This window comes from Heterodontus francisci, chromosome 13 (assembly GCF_036365525.1).
Source record: "Heterodontus francisci isolate sHetFra1 chromosome 13, sHetFra1.hap1, whole genome shotgun sequence".
In the NCBI taxonomy this organism is placed as follows: domain Eukaryota; kingdom Metazoa; phylum Chordata; class Chondrichthyes; order Heterodontiformes; family Heterodontidae; genus Heterodontus; species Heterodontus francisci.
The window spans coordinates 26080322-26094116 of record NC_090383.1 but is presented as its reverse complement, the minus strand read 5'-3'; the positions used below and the strand labels follow the sequence as shown (position 1 = coordinate 26094116).

Genomic DNA, 13795 nt, shown 5'->3' with positions numbered 1-13795 from the left:
CAGTAAAGTGATGGAAGGTGAATTCGACAGTGCTATTGAGCAGCACTTGCTTCGCAATAGCCTGCTCAGTGACACTCAGTTTGGGTTCCGCCATGGCCACTCAGCTCCTCACCTCATTACAAGCATGGAGTTCCGGGAATGATGGGAACAGATTTGGAAGGCGACAACATGTTCAAGGACTTTGGAGAGGAAAGGGAGGTTGGAGATGAGACAGTAGTTTGCAAGGACAATGGGTCAAGGGTTTTTTTTGAGGAGAGGGGTTATGATGGCAGATTTAAAGCAGAGAGGGACACACCTGAACAGACAGAACAGTTAACAATATTGGCTAACATGGGGACCAGGAGGGGAAGTTGGATGGTCAGTAGTTTAGTGGGAATAGAAGCAAGAGGTGGCTCTCATGGACAAAATGAGCTCAGAAAGGGCATGCAGCTTAAGAGAGAATCTAGAGAAAGATGCGAGTTCAGGGCTCGGGCTGGGTGGGGGAGAATTAGAGGAAGTTTGGCCAGGTGGGCTAGTGGAAGGTAGGGGCGTGGCAGAGCAGATGATCAGTAGGTCTCGATCTTAGTGAAAGAAGTCCATGAGCTCCTTGTACTTATTGTTGGAGCTGCAAGTGGAGGCGACAAGGGAGAGGGTTTACGAAGATGGTCTGCAGTGGAGAAAAGAAGCCAGGGTTTATCTTCATTTCAGGATGATCCTTGAATAGGAACCAGTTTTAGCAGATGAGTGCAGGAGCCAATACTGCTTTAAGTGGTCCGATCAGATCTGGCGGTGGATGGTTAAACCAGTTATGCACCATATCCTTTCAAGTCTGCGTCCCTTCGACTTAAAGGAGCGGGGATGTGGGTCATAACAGGGGGAACATCCAGGGTGTGAGAGAGTAATGGTTTTACTGGAGGCTAGGGCATCAAAGGTGGAAGTGAGGGTATGGTTCAGCAAATCAGTAGCTGGAGAAATGTTGTGGCAAATGGAGGGTCCAAAGGCTAGACAGTTGGAAGTGTCAATGTAAGTTAATTGGAGAATTGCTTTTTCCAGGGAGAGATACAGAACGAGGTAGTGTTAGGGCATGGAAGAGGAATGTGGGTGGTAAGTGATACAAGGATGTGATTAAGAGATGGCCTTATCTGCAATTGATACGAAGGCACATGAGAATGCAAGGTCAAGGAGGTGGCTGTGAATATGGGTTGGGAAGTTTACATGGAGGGAGAGATTTAGCGAGGATAAGAGGGCAATGAACTCAGAGGAGAGAGAATATGATGAGTTGAGAGATGGAGGTTTAAATTACCAAGGGCGAGAAATTTTTATCGTACTCAGGAGAGCGGTAGAGAACAATGATTTTGAAAGAGAGGTGAGAAGGGTGTAACAATGTGAAATGCTCAAAGGATAAAGTGCCAGAGGAGTAGGGAGTCAGGCCAAGATGTGATCTGGTGATAAGGAACACACCGCCACCGTGATGGTGTGCCCATAGCAAGTCAGAAGATGCACATTTTTTTTTATAATCACTGGAACGTTTTCTTGTATGAAAGAATGTATAATTCTGCTGATAATGTTCAAGTTTGTGTCCCTTTAAGACCTTAAAGTCTAATTGATGTTAGTCCAGTGGCGCAGTGGTTAGCACCGTAGCCTCACAGCTCCAGGGACCCGGGTTCGATTCTGGGTACTGCCTGTGCGGAGTTTGCAAGTTCTCCCTGTGTCTGCGTGGGTTTCCTTCGGGTGCTCCGGTTTCCTCCCACATGCCAAAGATTTGCAGGTTGATAGGTTAATTGGCCATTATAAATTGCCACTAGTATAGGTAGGTGGTAGGGAAATATATAGGGACAGGTGGGGATGTGGTAGGAATATGGGATTAGTGTAGGATTTGTATAAAAGGGTGGTTGATGGTCGGCACAGACTCGGTGGGCCGAAGGGCCTGTTTCAGTGCTGTATCTCTAAACTAAACTAAATTGGATGAGTCCATCCAGATGGGTGGCACAGTGGCGCAGTGGTTAGCACCGCAGCCTCATAGCTCCAGCGACCCGGGTTCAATTCTGGGTACTGCCTGTATGGAGTTTGCAAGTTCTCCCTGTGTCTGCGTGGGTTTTCGCTGGGTGCTCTGGTTTCCTCCCACCACCAAAAGACTTGCAGTTGATAGGTAAATTGGCCATTATAAATTGCCCCTAGTAGAGGTAGGTGGTAGGGAAATATAGGGACAGGTGGGGATGTTGTAGGAATATGGGATTAGTGTAGGATTAGTATAAATTGATGGTTGGCACAGACTCGGTGGGCCGAAGGGCCTGTTTTGGTGCTGTATCTCTAAATAAATAAAAATAAAATATGATTTAGGAGAATGGAAATATTATGACTCCTGTATTGTGTTTTTGGAGAGTTCATTTATATTTTTCTTTGAAGTACAATATAGAAAAATGATTCTCACACTTAAAGCGTGACACAGAAGTGTGATAGATAGGAAATGTGTGCTAGATGCACCACTAATTACAACACTAATGGATCTGTGGACACTGTTCACAGTAAGTCAAAGAATGCACTGTTTTATAGGGAACATAGGACAGGAGAAGCTGATTAAGCCTCATGAGCCTGTTCCTACAGAAGCATTAGACTATGTCAGACACAATTTATTACTCTCCTGCTGAAATATAGGTATTGTTATGACCAGGTGAGAAAGGAGTCCAGGGGTCTCTCTCAGCCTTCACCTGGTCTTACAGGGTTTAATTTTAAACACAGTGTTTTTAGCTCCCCCTTGGTGAATCCTTGCTCACCACTTTCCAATTATAAGGCAAAGAAACCAGCACAAACAGGCTTTCTTAGGTTTAAACAAGAAAAGCTGAAATTTATTAAACTTAAACTCTAATTCAGTTAATGCCTATGAATACATGCCACACCCCATGCTAGCATGCATACGCGATACACACATGAAAATAGAGACAGAAAAGAGAAGAAAAATAAAGTGGAAAGGTTTGAGGCAATATCTGAAGAGTTGTTGTTACGGTTCTTCGAGCTCACTGTAGGGTCCTTGATTGTAGCTAGATCTTGCTTTTTGTTGGGGCCCAGTATTCTTCTTAAACCTTGTTCGCTGTAGGAGACTTTTCTCTCTTGGGGTTCATGTGTCCTCAGTGGATTCACAGGCTTGTGAGAAAGAGATGGAAGCAGACAGGAGAGAAATCTTCTCAGTCCAGGAGCAAATAGACGTTCTCCCCAAACTGTTTGTACAAATTCAAAAAACTCAGGTTGCCCAGCAGGTTAGTCATGCGACTAGCTGGTTTGACCATGTCCGTTTGTGTATTCGGCCATCTTAGTAGTCAACTTGGAATGCAAGCTCCCCCACCTTCAACGTCTGGTGATCAAAAGTCCATTGTGGGTTGAATGTCAGGGAATGGCTGCTTTGTCCTTCCAAATGCCATCTGTAAATATGCAGATGTCTTTTCCAGCCACGGCTGATCTGTTCAACAAGTCCTCCCCTCACTCCCGTAACAGTTTAAAATCAACGTTCATGACAAAGTTAATGTGTCTCATCTCAGGTGGGGGCCTCGCATGGTGGTGAGAAGGGCCCTCCCCGTCAGATCCTTCATGCACACCCGAAGTCTCGCCCCCTCCGCACAATGCCCCCGCGTTGGCTGTGGTGGGGAAGAGACGGTCGCCCACCTCCTCCTGGAATGTGCCTTTGCAAAGCAGGTGTGGAAAGAGATGCAGTGGTTTTTGTCAAGGTTCATCCCAAGCAGCTCTGTAACACAGGAGTCTGTGCTCTACGGGCTGTTCCCGGGACGCACACCGAGACAAACATCAACTGCGGCTGGAGGACTATCAATTCGGTGAAAGACGCCCTTTGGTCTGCCCGAAACTTGCTGGTCTTCCAGCGCAAAGAGTTGTCCACCACCGAATGTTGCAGACTGGCACATTCCAAGGGTCAGGACTACGTGCTGAGGGACGCACTAAAGCTTGGGGCAGCCGCAGCAAAGGCTCAATGGGGAAAGACGACGGTGTAAGGTTCCCCCACCAAGCTGGACTGAGGGGCTGGATCAATGGGAAACCCCTCGAACTGTATCGTTAATATTCTCAATTGCTGTAAGTGTAAAACTGTAATTGACATGACAATTGTGAAACAGAAGGGTTGGGAAGAAACTCATGACAGTATTGAAGGAAACTGATCTCCCTTGCAATGTTTGTATTTTTTGGTGCTGTTTGGAAACTGTTTGGCAATGTAATTTTTACAGATTTTTATGAATAAAGTATATTTTGGAAATTTAAAAAAAAATCAATGCTTGGGTCAGACAGATTTTTTTTTTTCAAACTGTGATTAAACATGGATCCAAAGATAATTCATAGTTTAACTGCTGTTTGGTTAGGAAGCTGCAGAAACTGAAATATACTTATCAGCTACAGGTTTCTTCTTTCTTCTTTCTTTTGGGCCTCCTTATCTCGAGAGACAATGGATACGCGCCTGGAGGTGGTCAGTGGTTTGTGAAGCTATGGAGTGACCTCTCCATGGCGCATGCCTGGGCAAATTTATGGAGGTTGAGAGTTGCCCAGTCGTCAAAACCCCCGAGAAATCTGTAGCATCTTACCGCTATTTTGCACCTGGGAACAAAATGAGACTTCTGACATACAGACCTAAAAATATGATCCTTTTTTAGGCACTAAATGGAGGCATGAGCATCCAATATGGAATGTAGCAAGTGTAAGTGTGCTGTTTGTCATAGTGGATTGAGTTAGTTGACTGATTGAGTCGTAGAGTACAAAAGCAAGGAAGTTATGCTAAACCTTTCTAAATCACTGGTTAGGCCCCAGATGGAGCACTGTGTCTGATTCTGGGCACCACATTTTAGGAAGGATGTTCAGGCCTTAGAGAAGGTGTAGAGGAGATTTATTAGAATGGTACCAGGGATGCGGGACTGCAGTTATGTGGAGGGAGTAGAGAAGCTTATGTTGTCTCCATAGGGCAAAGAAGGTAAAGCGAAAATTTAATAGCAATGTTCAAATTCATGAAGGACTTTGAGAGATTAAATAAGGAGAAACTGTTTCCACTGACTGATAGGTCAATAACCAGAGGACACAGATTGAAGATAATTGGTAAAAAGAACCAGAGGTGACAAGAAGAGAAAGTTTTTTCATGTAGCGAGTTATGATGATTTGGAATGCAGTGCCTGAAAGGATGGTGTTTGCAGATTCAATAGTAACTTTCAAAAAGGAACTGGAAGAATACTTGAAGGTGGGAAAATTTGCAGTGCTATGGGGAAATTGCAGGTGAGTGGGACTAATTGGATAACAATTTCAAAGAGCTGGCACAGACTGTATCATTGTATGATATGATTTAATGAGGCATCAACCACCAATGCCTCTAGCTGCCAGAACTCGCACAGAGTAGTTCACTGGAGAGCGCTGCACCTAAACCATCTCTCCCATCACCAATAGACCAACAGTCCAATAATCCCTAACACTGTCTTTACTACCACTATCTGGTTGCCTTCCTCTAGTCCAGCCTTATGGGTCTTGCCCTCACTTAATTAAAATATAAACAGCAACAACAGAATAATAAACAAAATTATCATACTGGGCGTGTGAGGAGGCATGTGTTTTAGCAGGATTGGAGGGTTGTTTTGAGGATTGGCAAAACTAAGGCAGGAGTCCTGGAATTTCACAACATTATGGTAGGAGTCTGAGGTTTTATATCACTGGGGAGGCAGTCCTGGCAGACAGCAGAACAGAACTAGAGAATTGGTAGCCCTACTGTAAGGGTTTTGAGGTTCAGCAGTATTGGGAGGGTCCTGGGGTCTCGTTGCACTCCAGAGGTGGCCCTGAGATTTGATAGTATAGGGTGAGGATCCTCAAGTTTGACAGAACTGACACGGGGTCCGAAGCTCTGGTGGCTCTGAGATGGTGGTCCTGGGGTTTAACAGGTTGGAGAGGGAACCTTGGGGTTGGAGACCACTGCATGGGGTAACCTGGGGTTTTGTTGAATTGGGGCAGCACAGGGTTGAAGGGGAACAACTTGTTAAGCGATCTCCCTAGAGACAGTTAAAAGCATTTTGACTACTTGTAAATAAACACATGGGCACTTTAATGAACATAAATTGCAAATATAAAGAATCTCTAGGCCATACAATGCTTTCATTTCAAAAATTACTTCATAAACCATTATGCTGTTTCTTTGTGGGTGCAAGGGTGTGAAAGTGAGGAAGCAGTGCAAACACTTGGAAAGAATGATTTATCCTGGAAAATTGTGTTTTCTCACTCAAGTTGTATGAACAATTACTTACGTAAACAATGCTTTCTTTTGAATCTTTGGTAACAAGATTAAAATCAAACTGGCATGCTACACGCGAGAAGACCAAATTGCTGCCTAAAGGGGTTTCTTGTGGAGCAATTGATTGGAGTGGAGCATACTTCAAATTTTTTGCAGCCTTCGGGGGAAATGACTCGACAAACAGCTAGCTATATTCATAAAAAACTGTTCACAACCCTTACTGGACAGATGCCATATTCACCATAATGAGACCAGCATCAGTCAATAAGATTAGCAAAGCTTATGTAGTGGCAAATTGTGATGCAAATTTTATGAGGGACAGCACCACAGCAGCAATTAACTGAAGGACAAGGAAGAAGATGCAGCGGTTGATCGCACCTTCTTCATTAAGAAAATCCTCATCGATTGCTGTGGATTCCAAGCTACGGACATCTTCTGCCTGCAGGACTTCCCCAGCAGTGGATATTTTGACATGACGTTCAAGAATGTGGCGGGATGCATGAAGTTCCTGAAGGCGTTCAAGGAGAAAGGGAACCTGGCGCCGCTGTCCCTTCTCACAGTGGAGCCGCTCTTCACTCTTCCGTCACAGCGTGACCGGTTGGTGACAATCCACCTCGACAACCCCCATGTTCTTGTGGTGGATGTACTCACCTTTCTCGCCAGGTACGTCGAGGTGGCCGGCAGCAGCACTGATGTCAAGCACCCTTTTGGGATTTGGACCAGCAAGCGGCAGGTCAAGATGACCTTGAAGGTCGATGCCAATGGAGCCATCATCCACCCTCCCTCCAGCTTCGCTATCGTGGGAAGTCGAGGCTTCTTGGTCTACACTGGGCAGCCCAGAGTTTGTCGCACCTGTGGCAAATCTGGTCACGTGGCAGCTAACTGCAGCACGGTTGTCTGCAAGAAGGATGGCCATCAGACCAAGGACTGTAAGCAGAGTAAGTGTTGCAACTTGTGCGGTGCAGCAGGCCACCTCTACATAACCTGCCCCAAACGCTGCCTCAGTTATGCTCAGGCGGCAAGGTCTAAGGAAAGGCCGGGAGAAGGTACGACGAAGGCGTCCGGTGCTGGAAAGGAAACAAGTAACCTTCTCCACAGCGAGGAAAGTCTACCTGAGAAGAAGAAAGGGGAGGCAGCTGAAACCAACGACCGGAAACCCCTCCTCCACAGACAGAATCCATGGAGGAGGAGGCAGCAGATGTACAAACAGGTCAGTAGCAAGTGGTACAAAGGAAAACCACAAAGAAAAGACCTCCAAATGCGGAACAAGCCACCACCCAACCAGTGGCAAGAGGAGGCTACCGTCTGAGACAGACAACAGCAGCTCCTCTTCACTGGACGAGGAAGTGCTGGAACGACGGTACCTTCAAAAGAGATGGCAGAACTCAAAGGAGCTGGAAGATAAGGCCCCCCAGCCCCTGGGCACTGGAAGCTGTGATGGGCCCGGCGTGCCCCAAACCCAAAGCACCACACCTATAGCGACATGGCCAGCGCATCCCAGCTCCAGGACACCGAGGGCAAAGACACGTCTGGCGCACCTCAGCTCCGGAAGCCAGGAGCAGTGATGTTTTCGAGGAGGAACAGAGGGGAACAGCAGAGGACAGCCCAATCCGTGCTGCCTACAAAACCCCCCACCGATGTCACCCAGCAGAACAAACCCTGCATGAAAAACCAGGAGGGGTTTCTGTGCCCAACGAACGTGAAACAGCTTGCGTACACTATGGGCATGCAGGAACATCCCGAAGGACTGGGACTAGCATGGACAAATGGTATGGGAAGCAACAACTAACTTTTAAAAAATGGGTATAAGGATTGCTTCAATTAATGTGCGTAGCATTAAATCCACCACGCGATGTGTTTCAACCTTGGATTACCTCGCCGAGGTCAAAGCCGACCAACTGTTTCTGGAGGAGTGTGGAATACCACACCTCAGCACCTACAGGCAATGGTCGCGATGGTGGTCCCACGGGCCATCGAGCTGGTCAGGGGGTAATGATTGCCGTTCCTCCGGCCTGGGTATTCTGCTGCGGGGAGGTAACTTCACCACCTCCGAAGTTAAGGAGGTGGTGGGCGGTCGTCTCCTCGTAGCAGACGTAATGTATGACAATGCTCCGCTCCGGTTGATCAACGTGTATGCCCCGGTTCAATGCAACGAGCAGCTGACCGTCTTCCAGCAGCTTCCACTGCTGCTGACGATGTCCAGGCCGGTCATTCTAGGCGGCGACTTCAACTGCATCATCGATGCAGCTGGACGATCCAGCAGAGACGACAGCAAACTGGACGCTACGTCCAGATTCCTAACAGAAACAGTAAAAGATGCCAAACTGCATGACGTCTTCAGCAAACCTGCAGACGGAGCGCAGCGTAGTTACACCTGGTCAAGATCGGACGGGTCCGCCCGTTCCAGGATTGACTTCCTGTTTGTGTCCCGTGCTGTCACGGTCAGATCCACCGACGTCAAGTCGGTGTTCTTCTCCGACCATTGCCTCTTACTGGCCGATTGTCACTTACAGGACGGCCAGCGGGTTGGCAGGGGGACATGGAAGCTCAATGCTACACTGCTAACCCCAGAGAACGTTGAGGAACTCAAAAGGGATTACAAAGGTTGGAGAACCGTGAAACCCCTCTTTGAGTCTCCAGTGAGAGCTGCTGGAGGACGGTCAGACGCTCGCTGTTTTGAGCCAAGGTGTGCATCTTGATTAACTGGACCAGTGCTTTGTTTCGTACACTATATCTCCGAGGTGGTGACCACTCATCACCTCCTTAACTTTGGGGATGGGGATGGGGAAGGTTCTTCTGCGAAGCAGAATACCCAGGCCAGAGGAACGGAAATTATTTCCCCCGACCAAATCGATAGCCCATGGGACCACCAGCGTGATCACTGCCTATAGGTGCTGTAGGTGTGGTATTCCACACTCCTGCAGAAACAACTGGTCGGTTTTGACCTTGGCGAGGTACCCTGAAGTTGAAAGACATCCTGTAGTGGACTTAATGCTACGCACGTTCATGGAGGCAATCTTTACACCCATGAAAACTGTATGTTACTTACAACTCCAGGTGTCATTACTTGTTCCAGCCCTTGGGTATGTTCCTGCATACTCATAGCATTCACAAACTGTTGCACTGGTGTTGGGCTGAGAAAACCGCCCAGGTCTCCCACGGGAGGGTTGTTCTGCCAGGGTGACATCAGATGGGGCAGGGGGTGATGTAAGCAGGGAGGTTTGTACTGTCCCCTGCTGGTGCTGTTCCTCAATGAGGATTCTGTTGCAGCCACTCACCACAGAATACCCAGCCTCACCTTTACATTGTCTATCTCAAACACTTCCCTTCCCTTCTTCGACTTCTCTGTCTCCATCTCTGGGGATATGCTGTCCACTAATATTCATTATAAGCCCAGTGACCCCTAAGGCTACCTTGACTACACTTCCTCACACTCTGTTTCTTGTAAGGACTCCATCCCATTTTCCCAGTTTCTCCATCTGCGACACATCTGTTCTGATGATGCAACCTACCGCAACAGCGCTTCTGACAGGTCTTCCTTTTTCCTCAACTGCGGATTCCCCCCCCACCCCCCACCGTGGTTGACAGGGCCCTCAACCATGTCCGACCCATTTCCTGCACCTCTGCCTTCACCCCTTTCCCTCCCACCCAGAATCATGACAGGGCTCCCCTTATCCTCACTTTCCACCCCACCAACCTCCACATCCAAAGGAAAATCCTCCGCCATCTCCAGCGTGATGCCACCGCCAAACACATCTTTGCTTCCTCTCTCCTGTCAGCATTACGAAGGGATCATTCGCTCAGCGGCACCCTGGTCCACTCTTCCAACACCCCTGACACCTCGTCCCCTTCCCATGCAATCGCATGAGGTGTAATACCTGCCCTTTTACCTCCTCTCTCCTCACCATCCAAGGCCCCAAATACTCCTTCCACGTGAAGTAGCAATTTACTTGTACTTCCTTCAATTTAGTATACTGTATTCGCTGTTCACAATGCGGTCTCCTTTACAATGGGGAGACCAAACGCAGATTGGGTGACCGCTTTGCGGAACACCTCCGCTCAGTCCAAAAGCATGACCCCGAGCTTCCAGCTGCTTGCCATTTCAACACACCACCCTCATGCCCACATTAGTGAACATCAACGAAAGTTCGAGGAACAGCACCTCATCTTTCGATTAGGTACTCTACTCCCTTGCAGACTCAACACAGTTAAAAAATTTCAGAACATAACTAGCCTTTTAAAAAAAAATTATTTTATTTTTTAACCATGTGTCTGTTTTTCATGTTGCATGTTTGGACAGTGCTGCTCATTATTCTGCCATTAACACTCTCTCTGGACTAATGCTTTGTCTTTCACCACAGCCATTAACACTCTCTTTGCCTTTATCCCATGAATCTTTGTTATTTAATCTCTCCTGCCCTATCATACACTTTCCCTTTTGTTCTCCACCCCACCCAACCCCCTTCACATAATTAAAAAGCAATACATTTCTAACTCTTGCCAGTTCTGATGAAAGGTCACAGACCTGAAACATTAACTCTGCTTCTCTCTCCCCAGATGCTGCCTAACCTGCTGAGTATTGCCAGCACTTTGTTTTTATACCCAACCTCTGACCTGGTCTAGTACAGATGGCCTAAGTGTGGCTGGAGCAGCTTAGTTTCCAGTCAGGTGACCCCAGAATTTTGATGGTGGGGAATTTAACAATGGTAACAACATTGAATATCAAGGGGAGGTGGTTCATTTTTCTCTTAGAGATGGTCCAACAGGCTCCATGGAAGTAGAACTGGAGCACTTCATCCATCTATTAGTAAACATAGTGGCTCAGTGGTTAGCATCACAGCGCCAGTGACCCGGGTTCAGTTCTGGGTACTGCCTGTGTGGACTTTGCAAGTTCTCCCTGTGACTGCGTGGGTTTCCACCGGGTGCTCTGGTTTCCTCCCACAGCCAACGACTTGCAGGTTGATAGGTAAATTGGACATTGTAAATTGCCCCTAGTGTAGGTAGGTGGTAGGAGAATGGTGGGGATGTGGTAGGAAATATGGGATTAATGTAGGATTAGTATAAATGGGTGGTTGTTGGTCGGCACAGACTCAGTGGACCGAAGGGCCTGTTTCAGTGCTGTGTCTCTCTATGACTCTAAAAAGCGATAAATATGAGGAGTTTGCTGGTCATGTACAGCAGCACAGACCCCTGGGAAAATGCACTCAACCTATACTTCCATTGTGACCTACTCCTTTATAAAGCTCTGGTTAGGCCACAACTAGAGGTACTACATCCAGTTCTGATCACCACATTTTAAGAAAGATGTGAGGGTTCATGAAAGGGCACAGAGGAGATTTACCAGAATGGTTCCAGAAGTGAGGGAATTTAGCTACAAAGTTAGGTTGGAGAAGCAGGGATTGTGCTCCTCGGAGCAAAGGAGATTGAGGGAAGATCTGACAGAGGTTACAAGATCATGACAGGTTTAGATAAGGTAGACAAAGAAAAGCTGTTCCCATTCGCAGCTGGTACAAGGACTAGGAGACACAGATTGAAGGTTTTGGGCAAGAGATACAGGGAGATGCGAGGAAGAACTTCTTTTTTAAAACACAGTGAATGGTGATGACCTGGAACTCGCTGCCTATGAGGGTGGTGGAAGGGGAGGATCAATGATTTCAAAAGGAAATTGGACAGACACGAGGGAAATGAACTTGCAGGGCTAAGGGGATAGAATGGGGAAATGAGATGGATGGTTCTACAGAGAACAGGCATGGACTTGATGGGCTGAATGGCCTACTTTTGTGCTGTAATGACTGACTCCTTGGCAAACCAATTTGGAGACTATTAACACCTTTCATCCACACAAATATGCAACTAAGTAAAGTGGAATTAGAGTAGTTCTACTGATACTATTACTTCTGTAATATCACAAAAAAGACAATGATGAGAGGAATAAGCAACTTTACCTATAAGTCTGGATAAATCTATCCAAACCGATAATGTAGTGGGAAATAGAATCATATAAAGTTTAAGGCACAGAAAGAGGCCTCTTGGCCCATCGTGTCTGGGCAAGCCGAAAAAAGATCCACCCATTCTAATCCCACCTTCCAGCATTTGGCCCATAGCCCTGCAGATTACGGCACTTGAGGTGCATATCCAGACTCCTTTTGAATGAGTTGAGTGCCTCAACTGCCTCAACTACCCTTTCAGGCAGTGAGTTCCAGACCCCCACCACCCTCTGGGTGAAAAAGATTTTCCTCATTTCCTCTCTAATTTTTCTACCAATCACATGCCCCCTTGTCACTGACCTCTCTGCTAAGGTGACTAGGCCCTTCACATCCACTCTAGTCAGGCCCCTCAAAATTTTGAACATTTCAATTAGATCTCTCCTCAGCCTTCTCTATTCCAAGGAGAACAACCCCAGCCTATCCAATCTTTCCTAATAGCTGCATTTTTCCAGTCCTGGCAACATCCTCGTAAATCTCCTCTGTACCCTCTCTAGTGCAATTACATCCTTTCTGTAATGAGGTGACCAGAACTGCACACAGTACTCAAGTTGTGGCCGAACCAATGAGTTATACAGTTCCAGCATAATCTCTTTGCTCTTATATTCTATACATTGGCTAATAAAGGATTCCATATGCCTTCTTAACCACCTTATCGACCTGTCCTGCTACCTTCAGGGATCTGTTGACATTCACTCCAAGATCACTCACTTCCTCTATACTTCTCAGTATTTTCCCATTAATCATATATTCCTTTGTCTTGTTGGCCTCACACTTCTCTCGGTTGAATTCCAATTGCCACTTTCTGCCCATCTGACCAGACCATCAATATCTTCCTGCTGCCTACAGCTATCCTCCTTGCTATCTACCACATAGCCAATCCAATCCATGTGTCGTCTGCAAAGTTCCTAATCATGCCCCTTACATTTACGCTCAAATTATTAATATATACCACAAAAAGCAGGGGACCCAGTACTGAGCCCTGCAGAACGCCACTGCATACAGCCCTCTAGTTGCAAAAACGCCCGTCAACAATTACCCTTTGTTTCCTGCCACTGAGTCAATTTGGTATCCACCTTGCTAGAGTTCCTGGATCCCATGGGATTTTATTTATTTTTAACCAGTCTGCCATGTGGGACCTTGTCAAAAGCCTTGCTAAAATCCATGTAAACCACATCAACTGCACTACCCTCATCTATCTTCCTTGTTACTTCCTCAAAAAATTTGATCTAGTTGGTCAAACAAGATCTTCCCTTAACATATCCATGGTGACTATCCGTGATTAACCTGTACCTTTCTAAGTGACGGTTTATCCTGTCTCTCAGAATAGATTCCAATAATTTGCCCACTACTGAGGTTAGACTGACTGGCCTATAATTATTTGGTCTATCCCTTGCTCCTTTTTCAAACACAAGAATGTTAGCAGTTCTCCAATCCTCTGGCACCACACCACACCACACATAAACAAAACATAGTCTTACAATGCACACATGGATATTTCGAATTGCTCCCAGCAGAGAAACCACCGGCCCGGCGATACTCGAAAACTCAGCACCAGCACCACATTTACCCCCAA

The 13795-nt window shown here is 46.7% G+C and overlaps 1 protein-coding gene across 3 annotated transcripts in view; it reads right to left on the bottom strand.

The window, feature by feature from the left end:
• Positions 1–13795, bottom strand: part of LOC137376294 (cyclin-dependent kinase-like 4) — a 136409-nt gene that overhangs the window by 122347 nt on the left and 267 nt on the right. Inside the window, exon 2 of one of the 3 annotated variants that reach the window (XM_068044559.1) lies at positions 4362–4569. The exons of the other annotated variants lie outside the window; for them this stretch is intronic. The gene's annotated coding sequence lies outside the window, so the exon portion shown is untranslated. The remainder of the gene's footprint in view (positions 1–4361; positions 4570–13795) is intronic. 3 annotated transcript variants of the gene reach the window in all.